The 19,095-nt window shown below is 42.8% G+C and overlaps 1 long non-coding RNA gene across 1 annotated transcript; it reads right to left on the bottom strand.

Annotated features, from left to right (window-relative positions):
- Positions 1-211: 211 nt before the first annotated feature.
- LOC130358075 (uncharacterized) lies at positions 212-830 on the bottom strand. The gene is made up of 4 exons (XR_008889403.1): positions 757-830; positions 563-675; positions 374-479; positions 212-254 (listed from the first exon to the last, which is right to left on the bottom strand). It is a non-coding gene; the product is annotated as an uncharacterized LOC130358075 (long non-coding RNA).
- Between the last annotated feature and the right edge of the window lie 18,265 nt (positions 831-19,095).

Raw genomic sequence — 19,095 nt, 5'->3', positions numbered from 1 at the left:
ACAAACAAAGCACATAAATATAGCTACATACAAGACACATAGCAAATATACATAACATACAAAGCATAGAGGCAGAGGAAGTATAGATCAAAGAATTCAGATAATACAGTATGTATAATAGACAATAGAAAATGTGAACCCCTAATCACAACATCCCATGTACAAACTCTAGATACCTTCATTGTTGTTCCAAAATATTCATGAACAAGTATGTCTCTTTAAATAGCCGACCTCACAGATATATAGAGGGTAAACTATACAACATAAGAAAGTAGGAAGGGGAGAGAACTTAGTGATAGATGAAATAATCATAAATCACTGTATCAGATTGTATAGATATATATAAGAAGTTGCCTTCCAATTAGAAGCATACCTCAAAACAATATGTTCTCCAGAGATGTCGCTGTTGTAGTATGATTATACATAGATAAGGGTAGAGCTATCCAGCTAAGAGCCAAAACTAGGGAGCAGGACTATCACTGTAAAGTAATGATAAAGATACCATATAATACCCCACAACCAAATAGCCAGTGAAATAATGTTATGATGAATTATCACTTACTTAGTTGTACAAAAATGCCCGAGAAGCAAAAGACAATTCAAATACTCTATCACTCCTCCTTGGTTAAAAGTTCCACCATCTAGGCCTTATATCCAGAAGTCAAAGATAATCCTCTACACAAGAAAATAGATATGTATATATGATATAAGGGACAATAAATAATGTGTCATATACAGGCAGATAGTGAAACTTACTTAGCATAGACAGATAGCCGCAAACAGTCCCAACCAGCTGCACTCTAGGGACACTCTCCTCCACAACAGGTCCCACTATTGGTCATCACATAAACAAAAAATCAAAAAAACCAAATAAGAAAAAACCCTTCTCCCCTCTAACAAAATCACATAGATTACAATCTAAAACAATAAAGCTCACCTTGTCCTAGCGACCACCAATGCACATGACCACCGCTCCTGATGATGAGGGATGTGGTGCTAGTAGGGTGGCTAACCATGATATAAATAGTGTCCTCCATTAGGTGCAGATTGGCACCTGCCGAGTCGGACGCCAAATGTGTCACTTCCGGCCATGTATTCCGGGAAGCTAAGCAACCCGGGAGCTTGCGTGTCAGCAAAGCCCTGATCTATCTCTAATTCCGGTTACCACGCATCACATGATGCGTCCCAAGCCTCTTTCTCGCAGATGCTTAAAATCAAACTAGGAGTAGCATGATTGGTGGGTGCGTCCCCGCACCCACTCAATGCGTTCCACACCGATGTCCATGCGTTCCACCCCAGCAAAACCGCACCAGATGCAAAGAAGGGGGAAGGAATGTATATCAAAGTCAGGGAATAATTGAGAGTATCATATATACAACTCTGGAGGTGCATAATATCCGGGCCAATAACTTAATTAGGGGCAAAAAATGAAAAAAGTGAACAGATTAAGAATAACCTACAATAGGTAGTTATAGATAATCACAAAATAATAATAGAAAAGGAGGAAAAGAAAAAATATATAATAACTATGATTATTAGTATGTCCCCCCAAAAACTGATCACATTACAGGGCCTCATGATACCTTGAGGACGACTATCAAAGAGACATATAACATACATATTATCCATATAGTCCCCATAATTTACTGGCCCCCCATTATACATAAAAAGATAGAAAAATATATTTTATATCATGTTAGCCACCCGTACTCATATACTTCATCCAACCTGTAATACTAATTACATAATTCGATATATACGTGGGTCCGATTTTAGGATACACCACGATTGGAACAATGCCTAATCCTTTTAACTCTTTAGAGTGTATATATAGGACAACTCACATATTCCGGGTTCCCATATCCTATATGGTAGGTGAATGGACAGGACCAACAATCCATCCTGTCCATTCACCAACCCTCCACATAATGATACTCATATGGACACCTTAAAACCAAAGACGATGGAGCGAACACTAAAAGAGAAGCAATAAGGAGATCCCTAAATGAAACAGCTAAATGTTAATCTCTCATTAATGCCCAGGGGGGCCACCACTCTGAGTCTATGAATCCATTCGGATTCTTTTTGTAGGATTCTCTTATCCCACTTGCCTTTTCTAGCTGATTTATGTACAACTTCAATAACACAAAAAGAGATCTCATCTGTCCTACCCCCATGTTTCTCTATGACATGCTCAGCCAGGGGGGTATCCTTTTTGTTCTGTATATCACATATATGCTCTCTAACACGTTTCTTGAAGGCACGTATGGTTTTGCCCACATACTGCATCGGGCATGTGCAATTGCACAAATAAACCACACCCTCCGTCTCGCAATTTGCTAAATCTCGCATCCTGTAGATCCTTTGTGTCACAATACTGGTAAACGTTTTGGCCTGCTGTATATTTGCACATGCCCTGCACCTTCCACATCGGAAAGTGCCTAGGGGGCGCCTATCCAGCCAAGTGCCTTCTTTCTTTTCCCCCACGAAATGACTTCTTACCAATCTGTCACGTAGTGATCTCCCCTTTCTAAACGTGATAGAGGGATATTTAGTTATGACATCCGTCAAATCCTCATCACGAAGTAAGATTGGCCAATATTTACGCAGAATGGTCTGTATTCGTCCCACCTGATTGTCAAAGGTGCCAATCAGCCTAGTTTGACCGGTGGGCATCTCTTTAGGTTATAGTTTTGTACAGTTTTTTTTATTTTTATTTTTTTTAACCCCAGCCTAAGCATTATTAAACATTAAAAAAACAGCTTGGAAAATTTTACTAAAATGCAGCATCACTCGGCCCGGCACTGCACACAGACTTCCCTCCCGTCTGGCCTGCACGCTTGTGACCCTGGCACCCTGGTTGGGGATCAATGCCTCATTGTAATGTGTGCTGGACACCCCTTGTGCCCCCTTGCAACAGCGCACCTAAGCCGATCGCCTCACTCGCCTCATCAGAGCTACAGACCTGATTACAGAACATACAAGTGCAAAAAACACAAACGTAAAAAAAAAAAACTAAAATCTGTGATAAAAGTACTATCAAAAAAGAGGTGGTATTCTAGGTGACAAGGTCATCAAGGGTGGATTTAAAAGGGGGGCAGATTAAGTTGTATAAATTTTCTGCAACAGTTCGTTCCATAAACCTGAGTGAGGGGAAGTCTGAGGACAATGCGCTCCAGTACGCTTAAACAGTATTTGTCCACAACACCAGTCGGTGTGTACTTTTGGCTGGCCTTTCGCAGTATCTAGGCCCTTAAGACTTTAACAGGAACAAAATAGTAGTGTTGAGCGGCATAGGCCATATTCGAATTCGCGAATATTCGCGAATATATGGACGAATATTCGCATATTCGTAATATTCTCGTTTTATTTTTGCATATGCGAACATTCGCGTATGCGAAAATTACCATATGCGAAAATTACCATATACAAAAATTTGTATAAGCCAAAATTCGTATATGCGAAAATTAGCATATGCATATTTTCGCATATGCGAAAATTCGCACACTGGTCTCAGTACTATTAGAGCCTTCTTTACACCACACAATCTGGAAGCAGAGAGGGATGATCACTGTGATGTGTACTGTGAAGAAAAAAAAAAAGAAAAAAAAAAAAACGAATATTCGTAATTACGAATATATAGTGCTATATTCGCGAATATTCGCGAATTCGCGAATAGGCAATATTCGCGAATAAAATTTGCATTGTGAATATTCGCGAGAAACACTACAAAATAGTAGATCACTGAGATGTACGTAGTCATGGCTCCAATGTTGGCACCCCTGACATTTTTCAAGAAAATGAAGTATTTCTCACAGAAAAGGATTGCAGTATCACCTTTTTGTGTATTGGAACTAAACCAAAAAAGGGAGGAAAAAAGCAAATTGGACATAATGTCACCAAACTCCAAAAATGGACCGGAAAAAATTATTGGCACAATTTCAAAATTGTGAAAAAATAAGATTGTTTCAAGCATGTGATGCTCCTTTAAACCCACCTGGGGCAAGTAACAGGTGTGGGCAATATACAAATCACACCTGAAAGCAGATAAAAAGGAGAGAAGTTCACTTAGTCTTTGCATTGTGTGTCTGTGTGTGCCACACTAAGCATGGACAACAGAAAGAGGCGAAGAACTGTCTGAAGACTTGAGAACCAAAATTGTGGAAAAATATCAACAATCTCAAGGTTACAAGTCCATCTCCATAGATCTAGATTTGCCTTTGTCTACAGTGTGTGAACAGAAGAGAAAAATTGATGAAAGGTGTCAACGAAGGATAGTGGACAAGCAGCCCCAAACAAGTTACAAAGATATTCAGGCTGTCCTGCAGGCTCAGAGAGCATCAATGTCAGCGCAAACTATACATCAACATTTAAATTAAATGAAACGCTATGGCAGGAGACGCAGGAGGACCCCGCTGCTGACACGGAGACATAAAAAACCAAGACTACATTTTGCCAAAATGAACTTGAGTAAGCCAAAATCCTTCTGGGAAAACATCTTCTGGACAGATGAGACCAAGATAGAGCTTTTTGGTAAAGCACATCATTCTACTGTTTACCGAAAACGGAATGAGGCCTGCAAAGAAAAGAACACAGTACTTACAGTGAAATATGGTGGAGGTTCAATTATGTTTTGGGGTTGTTCCGCTGCCACTGGCACTGGGTGCCCTGAATATGTGCAAGGCATCATATCTGAGGATTACCAACGCATTTTGGGTTGCACTGTACAGACCAGTGTTAGAAATTTGGGTTTGCGTCCGAGATCTTGGGTCTTCCGGCAGGACAATGACCCCAAACATACCTCAAAAAGCACCTAGAAATGGATGGCAACAAAGCGCTGAAGAGTTCTGAAATGGCCAGCAATGAGTCCAGATCTAAAGCTCATTGAACACCTGTGGAGAGATCTTAAAATTGCTGTTGGGAAAAGGCGCCTTCCAATTAGAGAGACCTGGAGCAGTTTGCAAAGGAAGAGTGGTCCAACATTCCGGATGAGAGGTGTAAGAAGCTTATTGATGGTTATAGGAAGCAACTGATTTCAGTTATTTTCTCCAAAGGGTGTGCAACCAAATATTAAGTTAAGGGTTCCAATAATTTTGTTCAGCCCATATTTCAGTTTGGTGTGACATTATGTCCAATTTGCTTTATTTCCTCCCTTTTTTGGTTTAGTTCCAATACACACAAAGAGAATAAATGTGTATAGCAAAACATGTGTTACTGCAATCCTTTTCTGTGAGAAATAATTCAATTTCTTGAAAAATTTCAGGGGTGCCAACATTCATGGCCATGACTGTATGTGGTATGCACTTATGAGGGGAGGACAATGCACTCCAGTACACTTAAAACAGTATTTGCATACATCAGCAGGTGTGTACTTTTGCCTTGCCTTTCACAGTATCTAGGCCCTTAAGACTTTAACAGGAACAAAATAGTACACCACTAAGGTGTACGTATGTGGTATGCACTTGTGAGGGAAGGACAATGCGCCCCAGTACGCTTAAAGCAGTATTTATGTACAACTTCAGCTGGTGGGTACTTTTGCCTGGCCTTTCACAGTATCTAGGCCCTGAAGACTTTAACAGGAACAAAATAGTACACCACTTAGATGTATGTATGTGGTATGCACTTATGAGGGGAGGACAATACGCTCCAGTATGCTTAAAACAGTATTTGTGTACACACCAGTGCTGCAGCACACAATCACTGTGCACTACACCCAAAATTGTGCTTTCTCTCTTAATCTCACTCCCTTCCCTATCAGCACTTTTAGGCTGGATTTGGGCTTGAGGTGAATCACTGCTGTAAAAAAAAAGCTTTTCTGTGCAACACACACTGCTGTCTGTCCCTTTCTGTAATAGAACCCTGATGTGACTGAGAGGTGAATCGCTGCTGTAAAAATGCTTTTTCTGTGCAACATACAGCGCTGTCTGTTCCTCTCTCTCTGCAATAAACGGCTGAAGTGACTGGCCGGAAGATGGCTGCCAATTATATAGGGCTGTGACATCACAGGGGTGACTGGATGCTGCTGCATGCTGCATGTGATTTAGGGTCATTCTGCCTAGTCTTATTCCCTCCTTCCCATGATTCCTTGCCCCATGTCCTCACATGTGGATCCCCCATTGTAGATTCCCTGGAGCCTGGACCGCACTAAATGGAGTTTAATGAAGCGATTTGTGCGATCGAATGGCATTTGTTGCAAAACTAAATTTTCCTGAAATCCTTAACACATTCAAATTCATCAGATTCTATTCGCTCATCCCTATTCATTGTCCTTACACTCAACTTTGTGTTCATAGTTTGATTGGATTTCTGTCTTCAATTACTATAAAACTACAATGCAAAGAAAAATTGTGCAAAAGCGTTTTATAGCCACATGGTCATCGGACAAAAGTGCAGCGGGCATGTCCCCTACCCTAAGGAAACCAAATAGTTCAGCCTGTTACAGACAGAAACATTTTATTAACAGATAATTTGTTGTAATACTATTGGGGAGCTCATAAAGTCCTGGCCATGTCTGTCCACAGGTGGTTTATACATGTTCCTTAGCTGGTCGTGATAATACTCTATTACAGGGATCAATGAGGAATTTAAATTTTCAGAATTCTAATTTCAATCTGTTAAGGCCATCACCACACAGCAAATCAACCGGGATGAAGACTTCGGAGGTGGAAAACTCAGCAGAAAAATGAACTGTGTTCAGAATGCCATCATACAACACTTTTCCAGATCATATTAGTAATGCAGGAGCCTTACAGCTTGTATGCTGCTGACCTGATTCTTTTCCTGGTAAGCCTTTTCTTAAGAATTCCTAGTAAATTGAACTTATGAAATTGAAATAATAAGAAACTCCAGAAATGTTCATGGCACATCAGAAAACTTAAAGGGGTACTCAGGAGGGATTTATTTTTTATAAGCTGGTGACAGAAAGTTATACAAATTTCTAATTTATTTCTTTTTAAAAATCTTAATCCTTCCAGTACTTATCAGCTGCTGTATTCTACAGCGGAAGTTGTGTAGTTCCTTCCAGTCTGATCACAGTGCTCTCCGCTGACACATCTGTCCGTGTCAGGAACTGTCCAGAGCAGAAGAGGTTTGCCATGGATATTTGCTTCTGCTCCGGACAGTTCCTGATGCGGTGCCACCTTCTGCAGGCACCATCTCTTATTTTCATGCATATATAGAGGTACAGTGGTAGCTTCCACCACTGTACCTGCCTGCCTCCATCTGCATGCTTGCATAAAGCTGAGTTGAAGGGTTGAGTGCTGTCCTGTCTTCTGTATATGCATTAGATTTTGGGTCTCATGTGGACATTGCACCACCTGCATCAACCTTTTTCCGGACACTACTGTCACATCCCTCAGTTTGCCTGTAGAGACATTGCCTTAGTCCTGTATGTGCCGGACCGCATTGTTTTCTCTTAGATTAATCTCTTATTTTCAGTTGTCCCTGAGCTAATGGGTAGAGCCTAACCTCTAAAATGTCTTCCATACACTGTACACACACAGAAGAGGGAATCATGCTCCTTTAAATCTCTAAATACACACTAAGAAGCAGCAGGACATTATAGAGCAGTAGTGAACATACTCATCTGTGAATCAAGTGCTGGGGTGAGATCTAATACTTACAGTTAAAGGGTTATTCCACCCCTAGACATCTTATCCTCTATCCAAAGGATTGGGGATAAGATGTCTGATCGCGGGAGTCCCCAGCTGGGGACCCCCGCAATCTCCATACTGCACCTGCCATTTGCTTGGAGCATCAGGTGCAGCTCTGGAGGCTCGTGACATCACGGCAGCGCCCCGCTCTTGATATCATGGCAACGCCCCCTCAATGCAAGTCTATGGGAGTAGGCATGTCGGCCATCATGCCCCCTCCCATAGACTTGCATTAAGGGGGCATGACGGTGACGTCATAAGCCTCCCCCGCATCACCAGTCATCCGGCACAAAGTTCGCTCCGTGCACTGGGGTGCCACAGATGAGATTGCGGGGGTCCCAAGCGGCGGGACTCCTGCAATCAGACATCTTATCCCCTATCCTTTGGATAGGGGATAAGATGTCTAGGGGCGGAGTACCCCTTTAACTCTTATGTAGTTGCTTTGCATTTGCCGTCTGTCTGTGTCTCACTGTCTGTCTCTGCTCTTTAAACTCACTCCCAACTCTCTTCTCAACCTTCTCATTTCCCCAGACTTGTATTTGCAGTGTAAAATGCTTATAAACACAGGACAGAATTAATGAGGAAAGAAGCATTGAGAATAGGCGAAATAAGCATTTTTCTCAGATAAGATACATATATATATATATATATATATATATATATATATATATATATATATACACTGCTTAAAAGAAAAAAGGGAACACTTAAACAACACAATGTAACTCCAAGTCAATGACACTTCTGTGAAATCACACTGCCCACTCAGGAAGCAGCACTGATTGACAATCAATTTCACATGCTGTTGTGCAAATGGAACAGACAACAGGTGGAAATTATAGGCAATTAAGGAGTGGTTCTGAAGGTGTTTACCACAGACCATTTCTCAGTTCCTATGCTTCCTGGCTGATGTTTTGTTCACTTTTTAATGGTGGTGATGCTTTCACTCCAGTGGTAGCATGAGACGGAGTCTACAACCCGAACAAGTAGCTCAGTAGTAGCTCATCCAGGATGGCACATCAATGCGAGTTGTGGCAAGAGGGTTTGCTGTGTCTGTCAGTGTAGTGTCCAGAGCATGGAGGCGCTACCAGGAGACAGGCCAGTACATCAGGAGATGTGGAGGAGGCTGTAGGAGGGCAACAACCCAGCAGTAGGACTGCTACTTCCACCTTTGTGCAAGAAGGAGCACTGCCAGAGCCCTGCAAAATGACCTCCAGCAGGCCAGAAATGTGCATGTGTCCACTCAAACGGTCAAAAACAGACTCCATGAGGGTGGTATGAGGGCCCGATGTCCACAGGTGGGGGTTGACATTGGCAAATTTGCCACTGGCGCCCTGGGCTCTTCACAGATGAAAGCAAGTTCACACTGAGCACATGTGACAAACGTGACAGAGTCTGGAGACGTCGTGGAGAACATTCTACTGCCTGCAACATCCTCCAGCATGACCGGTTTGGTGGTGGGTCACTAATGGTGTGGGATGGCTTTTCTTTGGGGGGGGGGGGCGCAAAGCTCTCCGTGTTCTTGCCAGAGGTAGCCTGACTGCCATTGGGTACCGAGATAAGATCCTCAGACCCCTTATGAGACCATATGCTGGTGCGGTTGGCCCTGGGTTCCTCCTAATGCAAGACAATGCTAGACCTCATGTGGCTGGACTGTGTCAGCAGTTCCTGCAAGAGGAAGACATTGATGCTATGGACTTGCCCGCCTGTTCTCCAGACCTGAATCCGATTGAGTACATCTGGGACATCATGTCTCGCTCCATCCACCAATGCAACATTGCACCACAGACTGTCCAGGAGTTGGCAGATGCTTTAGTCCAGGTTTGGGAGGACATCCCTCAGGAGACCATCTGCCACCTCATCAGGAGCATGCCCAAGCATTGTAGGGAGGTCATTTGGGCACATGGAGACCACACACTACTGAGCCTGATTTTGACTTGTTTTTAGGACATTACATCAAAGTTGGATCGCAAAGTTGGATGGTTTTCCACTTTGATTTTGAGTGTGACTCCATATCCAGACCTCCATGGGTTGATACATTTTATTTCCATTGATATTTTTTGTGTGATTTTGTTGTCAGCACATTCAACTATGTAAAGACGAAAGTATTTCCTACGATTAGTTCATTCATTCAGATCTAGGATGTGTTATCTTAGTGTTCCCTTTACTTTTTTTGAGCAGTATATATATTTTTTTTCTTCTTACGTTCGCTTGTATTTTTGATTTAGGCAAAGTTTATTGAAATGTCAGTGACATAATTGGAAAACAGCATTTGGTTGGAGGAAGAGTTGAAGTAAGGTTTTCCTTCTTCATCTGGAGCAAGCATCCGAGACACCATCAAACCCCAAGCTGTGCTCCTGTCAAAAGGTTTGTATAAATTTAGGCCTTTTATCCACTGGTTTCATCACAATTATGAGTTCATCTATCTTGACATAGAATATTTACAAGTTTACATCATGGAAGTAGGGATGTTTCACTGTTCTTCTCTCAACCTTTTTATTATCACTGTCTTGTCTTTTCCAATACCTCTTATGATAATGGACTGTAGAAATGCTGGACAGCACAAAACAATTGTAACCAATCCAGCTGAACACATTGGCGTCCACGCCAGGAGCGGCAACATGCTGAATGTATACCTGCACGTTGTATTGAAGAAAGTTAAGATGAAGAAAGAGAGCTGGTTTGATTAGCATTTTGGAACTCTTATGGTATGTCACTAAACCTGTATACCTGTAATTGTGTTTGAATTGTACTTATTATACAATATATACATATATATATATATATATATATATATATATATATATATATATATTTATATATATAAATATATATATATATATATATATATATATATATATATATGCGCTAAAACATAACTTTATTTTCTTAAAATCACTAACAGACAATTACATCAAGAAAAATTTCATAACACACCTGTACAAAGCCAATATACAATATCGAACTGGTCCAGGACCAAAGTAGATCAGTTAGACAACTTCAACATTTAAGGGACTTATTTCTGATCCTTAGTATGCCCTACTTGCCTAGGACCTAAACCTAGGCAGAGTTATTGCCCTTAAAGGGATACTCCGGTGAAAACTTTTTTTCTTTTAAATCAACTGGTGGCAGAAAGTTAAACATATTTGTAAATTATTTCTATTAAAAAATCTTAATCCTTCCAGTGCTTATTAGCTGCTGAATGCTACAGAGGAATTCCTTTATTTTTGGAACACTGATGACATCACAAGCACAGTGCTCTCTGCTGACATCTCTGTCCATTTTAGCAACCGTGCATAGCAGATGAATGCTAAGGGCAGCATGGTGGCTCAGTGGTTAGCACTGCTCCCTTGCAGTGCTGGGGACTTGGGTTCAAATCCCACTAAGGACAACAATAAATAAAGTGTTATTATTATTATTATAATAACGTCAGCAGAGAGAACTGTGCTTGTGATGTCATCAGAGAGCATTCCAAAAAGAAAATAATTTGCTCTGTAGTATTCAGCAGCTAATAAGTACAGGAAGGATTAAGATTTTTTAATAGAAGTAATTTACAAATATGTTTAACTTTCTGCCACCAGTTGATTTAAAAGATAAAAGGTTTTCACCGGAGTACCCCTTTAAAAGCACAGCCTTGCTCTAAAACCTGCCCTATAATCCCTACCTCCGCTCCTGTCCTGTCTTAGAGACTGCTATCTGAAAACAGAGAGGAGGCGATACAGAGCAGCCTGCAGTGATTGGAATAAGAGACCCAGTATAACACAGTAGACTCAGGAAGGAAGTGAGTGTGTGTAGTGAGTAAATGCGGGCTCCGTGCTTGCCTTTCACATGCCCCTTCCTGAGCAGTAGATGTCAGAATGAGTGAGCAGGAGAATAGAGAGATTGGTCAGCCATATACAGAAGCTAGACACATAAAAAAGAATCTGCATGATCTAATGGGTAACATATATAAGCAACATTTTTTTGTGATATCACAGGTACGGTTTATGATAGCTTGCCAATAGACTCAAGACCAGATCCCAATAGTCAAATCAGCAAATCAAATAATTGTGAAGAGCTCAAAAATAGTAGCTGCTTAGGAGTTTAATACTCCAACAGGCAAACTGTGCCCCTCAAAGCAACCGCCCAATACTAAAAACTGCCGTGCAAAAGTGGCTGAGTTTAGCCAGAGCTCGCTATTACCAAGTTAGGGTCTATAGGGCTGGGTCATGAGTGGGACCATTTAAAGGACGATAATTAGAGATGAGCTCATTTTAGAAAAATTCTATTTGGTCCATTCGCCTAACTTTCCGAAAAAAATTTGCAGCAAATCTGTATAAAAAATTGCTATTTCTGGCCTACAGAGAGCCTCAATAGGGGTGTAGAACACTTTGCCTTGCTGTAACATGCATTGGGTGTGTGCTGGGTTAGTGAAATAATACTGTTGTTCAGTATGACATGCAGATTAGAGGCATCGCTATTAGAATCACTGTCGCCGAGCGGCACAATGACTGAGCCTGGAGGTGGCATCAGTATGAGGAGACCGTATAGTGGCTGAAGGTTACAGCGTGGAAGTGGCAGAAGCATGAGGAGACCATATAGTGGCTGAATGACACAGCCTGGAGTTGGCGGCAGCATGAGGTGACCACATAGTGGCCGAATGACACAGCCTGGGGTTGGCGACAGAATATAGTGGCTGAATGACACAGCCTGGAGTTAGTGGCAGCATGAGGAGAACATATAGTGGCTGAATGACACAGCCTGGAGTTAGCAGCAGCATGAGGAGAACATATAGTGGCTGAATGACACAGCCTAGAGGTGGCAGAAGCATGAGGAGACCATATAGTGGCTGAATGACACAGCGTGGAGGTGCGGCAGCATGAGGAGACCATATAGAGCCTGGATGACACAGCTTGGAGGTGGCAGCAGCATGAGGAAAACATATAATGGCTGAATGACACAGCCTGGAGTTGGCGGCACCATGAGGAGACATATAGTGGCTGAATGACAGAGTGTGGAGGTGGCGGCAGCATGAGGAGACCATATAGTGCCTGAATGACACAGCGTGGAGGTGGCGGCAGCATGAGGAGAACTTATAGAGGCTGAATGACACAGCCTGGAGTTGACGGCAGCATGAGGAGACCATATAGTGGCTTAATGACACTGCCTGGAGGTGACGGAAGAATGAGGAGACCATATAGTGGCAGAATGACACAGCCTGGAGTTGGCGGCAGCATGAGGAGATCTTATAGTGGCTTAATGACACAACCTGGAGTTGGCGGCAGCATGTGGAGAACATATAGTGGCTGAATGACACAGCCTGGAGTTGGCGACAGCATGAGGAGACAATATAGTGGCTTAATGACAAAGCCTGGAGTTGGCAGCAGCATGAAAAGACCATATAGTGGCTAAATAGCACAGCCTGGAGTTGGCGGCAGCATGATGAGACCATATAGTGGCTTAATGACGCAGCCTGGAGGTGGCAGCAGCATGAGAAGAACATTTGGTGGCAGTATGAAACTGCTTGGAGCTGATATCAGCATTTGGAGAACATATGGTGGAAGAATGAGACAGACTGGAGATGGCATCAGCAAGAGGAGAACATATTATGGCAGAATGAGACAGCCTGGAGGTGGCAGCAGTAGCATCAGGAGTCCTGAAAGTGACCCGGTGACAGAGTGGTGCAGTGGGTGGCAATATCAGTACCCGGTGACGAAGGTGGGTGAAAAAAGGAGAACTAGTCATCAGATGTGTGGCATCAGGCGGGTGGCAGGATCAGAATAGTAGCTGAGGCAGGTAGGCAGAAGAAAATGGTCTCTTTTGTAAAAGTGTTAGTGTGCTGAAGTACGTACAACTTAACTTAACTTAAATGTTAGTGTTCTGAAGTACGTAAAACTTAACTTTTCATAATATGCTTAAGATAAAATTTATGGACCCCAATTTTTTTTTTAAATCAAACAAAAGGAAAGGTGTGCAAAAAACACCACGTGCCACCTACACCACCAAGTATTGATGTGATGCAAAGACCTCTAAAAGGTGGAAGGGAACAACATATGGTCCATTGTAACCAAAACTTCCCCTGTAAGGCCCTACTCTCCATTGTAACCAAAACTTGCCCTAAAAAGGGCGGCCCCACACAGGAGCCTCTCCATATTTCTCCCTACAAACATTGCCATTTCCCAATTTTTTTGGGTGGAAATAGGGATTGGTTCCTGTGTGAGGCTAGACCTTTTAAGATGAGTAACACTTTCCTCGAAAAGGTGAAAGGGAACAACGTATTGTCCATTGTAGGAGGTGGGGATAAAATCTTCTGCTGTAACGCCCTACTAGTCCTGAACTGGCACACCCCAACAGTCCTGAACTGGCACACCCCAACAAGTTTGCCCGCTTGGCAGATGAGGGGGATGCCATTCCAGAGCTAGCAGAACTGCAGCAGGATACCGCCTCTGACCGCCAGGGGGGTGTCTGCTCCAGTAAGGAGGGAGGGAGGAGTACAGGGCAGGCCAGACAGGTACTAGTGGTGGGGGACTCAATTATTAGGGGGACAGACAGGGCAATCTGTCACAAAGACCGGGATCGCCGAACAGTGTGTTGTCTGCCTGGCGCACGAGTTCGGCACATCGCGGATCGGGTTGACAGGTTGCTGGGCGGGGCTGGAGAGGACCCAGCAGTCATGGTACATATTGGCACCAATGACAAAGTAAGAGGTAGGTGGAGTGTCCTTAAAAATGATTTCAGGGACTTAGGCCGCAAGCTTAAGGCAAGGACCTCCAAGGTAGTATTTTCTGAAATACTACCAGTACCACGAGCCACACCAGAGAGGCAGCGGGAGATCAGGGAGGTAAACAAGTGGCTCAGAAGCTGGTGTAGGAAGGAAGGGTTTGGGTTCATGGAGAACTGGGCTGACTTCGCTGTCGGTTACCGGCTCTACCGTAGGGACGGGCTGCACCTCAATGGGGAGGGTGCAGCTTTGCTTGGGGAGAAGATGGCTAGAAGGGTGGAGGAGTGTTTAAACTAGGGACTTGGGGGGAGGGAACCTACAGCAAAGAGGGGGAAGATAGTGTAGATAGAGAGGTGGGAATTATAAATGTACCTGGGGGTGGACCGGAGGGAGGGGTTAGAATAGTTAATAGGAATAGGCTTCATAGGAAAATAAAACTTACACCCTTGAATCCCATTAACCCCAATAACATAAAGGATGGAAATGTAAAGTGTATGTTCACAAATGCCAGAAGCCTAGCAAATAAAATGGGGGAGCTTGAGGCCTTGATACTGGAGGAACATATTGATATAGTTGGGGTCACTGAGACATGGCTGGACTCCTCGCATGACTGGGCTGTCAATCTGCAGGGGTTTACATTGTTTCGCAAGGATAGAATGAACAGAAAAGGTGGTGGAGTCTGTCTGTATGTAAGAAGTGGTATGAAAGTCAGTGTGAACGATGCCATAGTGTGTGATGATTTTGAGGAGGTGGAATCACTGTGGGTAGAATTACAAAAGGAGGGAAATACTGAAAAAATAATATTTGGGGTAATCTACAGACCCCCTAATATCACTGAAGAGATAGATGTTCGGCTTCATAAACAAATAGAGAGGGCCACCCGGGCAGGTACAGTGGTAATAATGGGAGATTTTAACTATCCAGATATAGATTGGGGTCCGGGGTTGGCTAAAACTACAAAGGGGCGACAATTCCTAAATTTATTGCAGGATAATTTTATGGGCCAGTTTGTGGAGGACCCAACAAGAAGTGATGCCTTGTTGGATCTGATCATTTCCAACAACGCAGAGCTGATTGGTAATGTAACTGTGCGGGAAAACCTTGGTAATAGCGACCACAATATAGTTACTTTTGACTTAAAATGTAGAAAACAAAGACAGGCGGGGAAGGCAAAAACATATAACTTTAAAAAGGCAAACTTCCCTGGGCTGAGGGCTGCACTACAGGACATAGACTGGGGGGAAGTGTTCTCAAATACTGATACAGAAGGTAAATGGGACATCTTTAAATCAACTCTAAATAACTATACAGCTAAATATATACCAAAGGGGAACAAATATAAACGATTAAAATTAAATCCTACATGGCTGACACATGATGTTAAAAGAGCAATAAACAACAAAAAAATTGCCTTCAAAAAATACAAATCTGATGGGTCAGCGATAACATTTAAACAGTACAAAGAGCTTAATAAAATCTGTAAAAATGTAATAAAAACAGCAAAAATTCAAAATGAGAGACAGGTGGCCAAAGAAAGCAAAACTAATCCTAAATATTTTTTTAGATATATAAATGCAAAAAAAAAAAGGACAGAGCATGTAGGACCCCTTAATAATGATAATGGGGAGGTTGTCACAGGCGATCAAGAGAAGGCGGAGCTACTGAATGGGTTCTTTAGTTCTGTATATACTAGGGAAAAAGGAGCTGACATTGGCCAGGTCAGTGCTGGTAACACATCATGTAATGTACTGAACTGGCTTAATGTAGAGATGGTACAAGGTAAGTTAAGTGATATAAATGTAAGCAAATCCCCAGGGCCGGATGGACTACACCCAAGAGTTCTTAGAGAGGTAAGTTCAGTAATATCTGTACCCCTGTTCATGATATTTAGAGATTCTATGGTGTCTGGTATTGTGCCAAGGGACTGGCGCAAGGCGAATGTGGTGCCAATCTTCAAGAAGGGCTCTAGGTCTTCCCCAGGAAACTATAGACCGGTAAGTTTAACGTGCATTGTGGGTAAATTGTTTGAAGGACTTATAAGGGATTACATACAGGAATACATAGGGGATAATTGTATTATAAGTGATAGCCAGCATGGGTTTACTAAGGATAGAAGTTGTCAAACCAATCTAATTTGCTTTTATGAAGAGGTGAGTAGAAGCCTTGACAGAGGAATGGCTGTGGATATAGTGTTTCTGGATTTTGCCAAAGCATTTGATACTGTCCCTCACAGACGTTTGACAGGTAAGTTAAGGTCCTTGGGCTTGGAAACTTTAGTTTGTAACTGGATTGAACACTGGCTCATGGATCGTACCCAGAGAGTGGTGGTCAATGATTCGTACTCTGATTGGTCCCCGGTAATTAGTGGTGTACCCCAAGGTTCAGTACTGGGCCCGCTGTTGTTTAATTTATTTATCAATGATATAGAGGATGGTATTAACAGCTCTGTTTCTATCTTTGCAGATGACACCAAGCTTTGTAGCACGGTACAGTCTATAGAGGATGTGCATAAGTTACAGGATGACTTGGATAGACTAAGTGTCTGGGCATCCACTTGGCAAATGAGGTTCAATGTGGATAAATGTAAAGTTATGCATCTGGGTACTAATAACCTGCATGCATCGTATGTCTTAGGGGGGATTAAACTGGCAGAGTCACTGGTAGAGAAGGATCTGGGTGTACTTGTAGATCACAGACTACAGAATAGCATGCAATGTCAGGCTGCTGCTTCCAAAGCCGGCAGGATATTGTCATGTATAAAAAGAGGCATGGACTCAAGGGACAGGGACATAATACTCCCCCTTTATAAAGCATTGGTACGGCCTCACCTGGAATATGCTGTTCAGTTTTGGGCACCTGTCCATAAAAGGGACACTGCGGAGTTGGAAAGGGTGCAGAGACGCGCGACTAAACTAATATGGGGCATGGAACATCTTAGCTATGAGGAGCGATTAAAGGAGTTACAATTGTTTAGTCTTGAGAAGAGACGTTTAAGGGGGGATATGATAAACGTATATAAGTATATTAATGGCCCATACAAAAAATATGGAGAAAAACTGTTCCAGGTTAAACCCCCCCAAAGGACGAGGGGACACTCCCTCCGTCTGGAGAAGAAAAAGTTTAGTCTCAAGGGGCGACACGCCTTCTTTACCGTGAGGACTGTGAATTTATGGAACGGTCTACCTCAGGAACTGGTCACAGTAGGAACAATTAACAGCTTTAAAACAGGATTAGATACATTTATGGAACAAAATAACATTAATGCTTATGAAGAAATATAAAATCCCATCCCTTCCCCAATATCGCGCCACACCCCTACCCCTTAATTCCCTGGTTGAACTTGATGGACATATGTCTTTTTTCGACCGTACTAACTATGTAACTATGTAACTATGTACTCTCGCCTTATTAATTCCCTTCTTGACATTTTTTAACTCACCCTAAAAACGGCAGCCCCACACAGGAAACTCTCTATTTCCACCTAAAACCCTGGGAAATGGCAGTGTTTGTAGGGGAAAATAGGGAGAGGTTCATGTGTGAGACTGCCCTTTTAGGGCAAGTAACACTTGCCAAGAAGGGAATTAATAAAGTGAGAGTAGGGCCCTACAGGGGAAGTTTTTACCCCCACCAATTACAATGGACCATACGTTGTTCTTTTCCACCTTTTAGAGGTCTTTGCATCACAACAATACTTGGTGGTGTAGGTGGCACATGGTCTTTTTTGCTTGGTCTTTTCCTTTTGTTTGATTAAAAAAAAAAAATTGGGTCCATATATTTTATCCTAAGCATATTATTAAAAGTTAAGTTTTAGCTAATGCATATCCTCAATACTTATTGTGGTCTGATGCAGAGGAATGTCTGTAACTGGGGAGCAGCACCTTAAATATGTTTTGCACTATGCATATTTGTGAAGTGTTGGTGTGGCCCCATGGTCAATCTACTCTGATGCATCAGGCATTGCTGGGTGGAAATCCTGGCTGATCCATGCCTGATTCATCTTCACAAAGGTCAGTCTCTCCCCATTTTTTGTGGTCAGACGAGTTCTCCTTGGGGTTACTATGGCAGATAGGCATCGGCCAACTGACTACGTAGGATGTCTTTGTAGTAGATCAGTTTGTCCTCCCTCTCAGTGGGTGTAAAAAAGGCCCCCATTTTATGCCGATAGCGAGGGTCCAATAAGGTGGAGAGCCAGAAGTCATCCCGCTGCCGAATGGTGACAATTCGGCGGTCACTACACAAGCAAGTGAGCAGGCATCGTGCCATTTGTGCAAGTGACTCGGAGGGACTTCCTGCCTCCATCTCCACTGCATATTGCCACGGTCAGATGACGAAACCTAAACTGTGCTCCACTGTGCCCCTCCTGCTCCTCCAGTTCAGCCCCCACAGGGTTCATGTGGCCGTGAGATGTAGGCGCCACATCTCCAGTGTCCTGACCAGCCATCATTTCCAACTCGTGTTGTAGTAGATGAAGCAGTGGAATGACATAGTTCATCCCGTAATCCTGGCAAATAATGCTGCTTCCTCAAAGGGCCTGAGCAAACGGCAGGTGTCACGTATGAGCTGCCCCTGGTTGACATTGAATTTACACAGGGCAGTCCCCCTATCTGCTTGGATCATCAAGAAATCGGTGATGGCTTTTCTCTGTTCTTACAGTCAGTCCAACAAATGGAGGGTGGAATTCCAATGTGCTGAAACATTGCAAATCAGACTATGTTGGGGGATGCCGTTCTGACGCTGCAGCTC

This window comes from Hyla sarda, chromosome 2 (genome assembly GCF_029499605.1).
Source record: "Hyla sarda isolate aHylSar1 chromosome 2, aHylSar1.hap1, whole genome shotgun sequence".
Lineage (NCBI taxonomy): Eukaryota > Metazoa > Chordata > Amphibia > Anura > Hylidae > Hyla > Hyla sarda.
The sequence above is the reverse complement of the archived record's forward strand: the minus strand, read 5'-3'. Positions and strand labels throughout refer to the sequence as shown.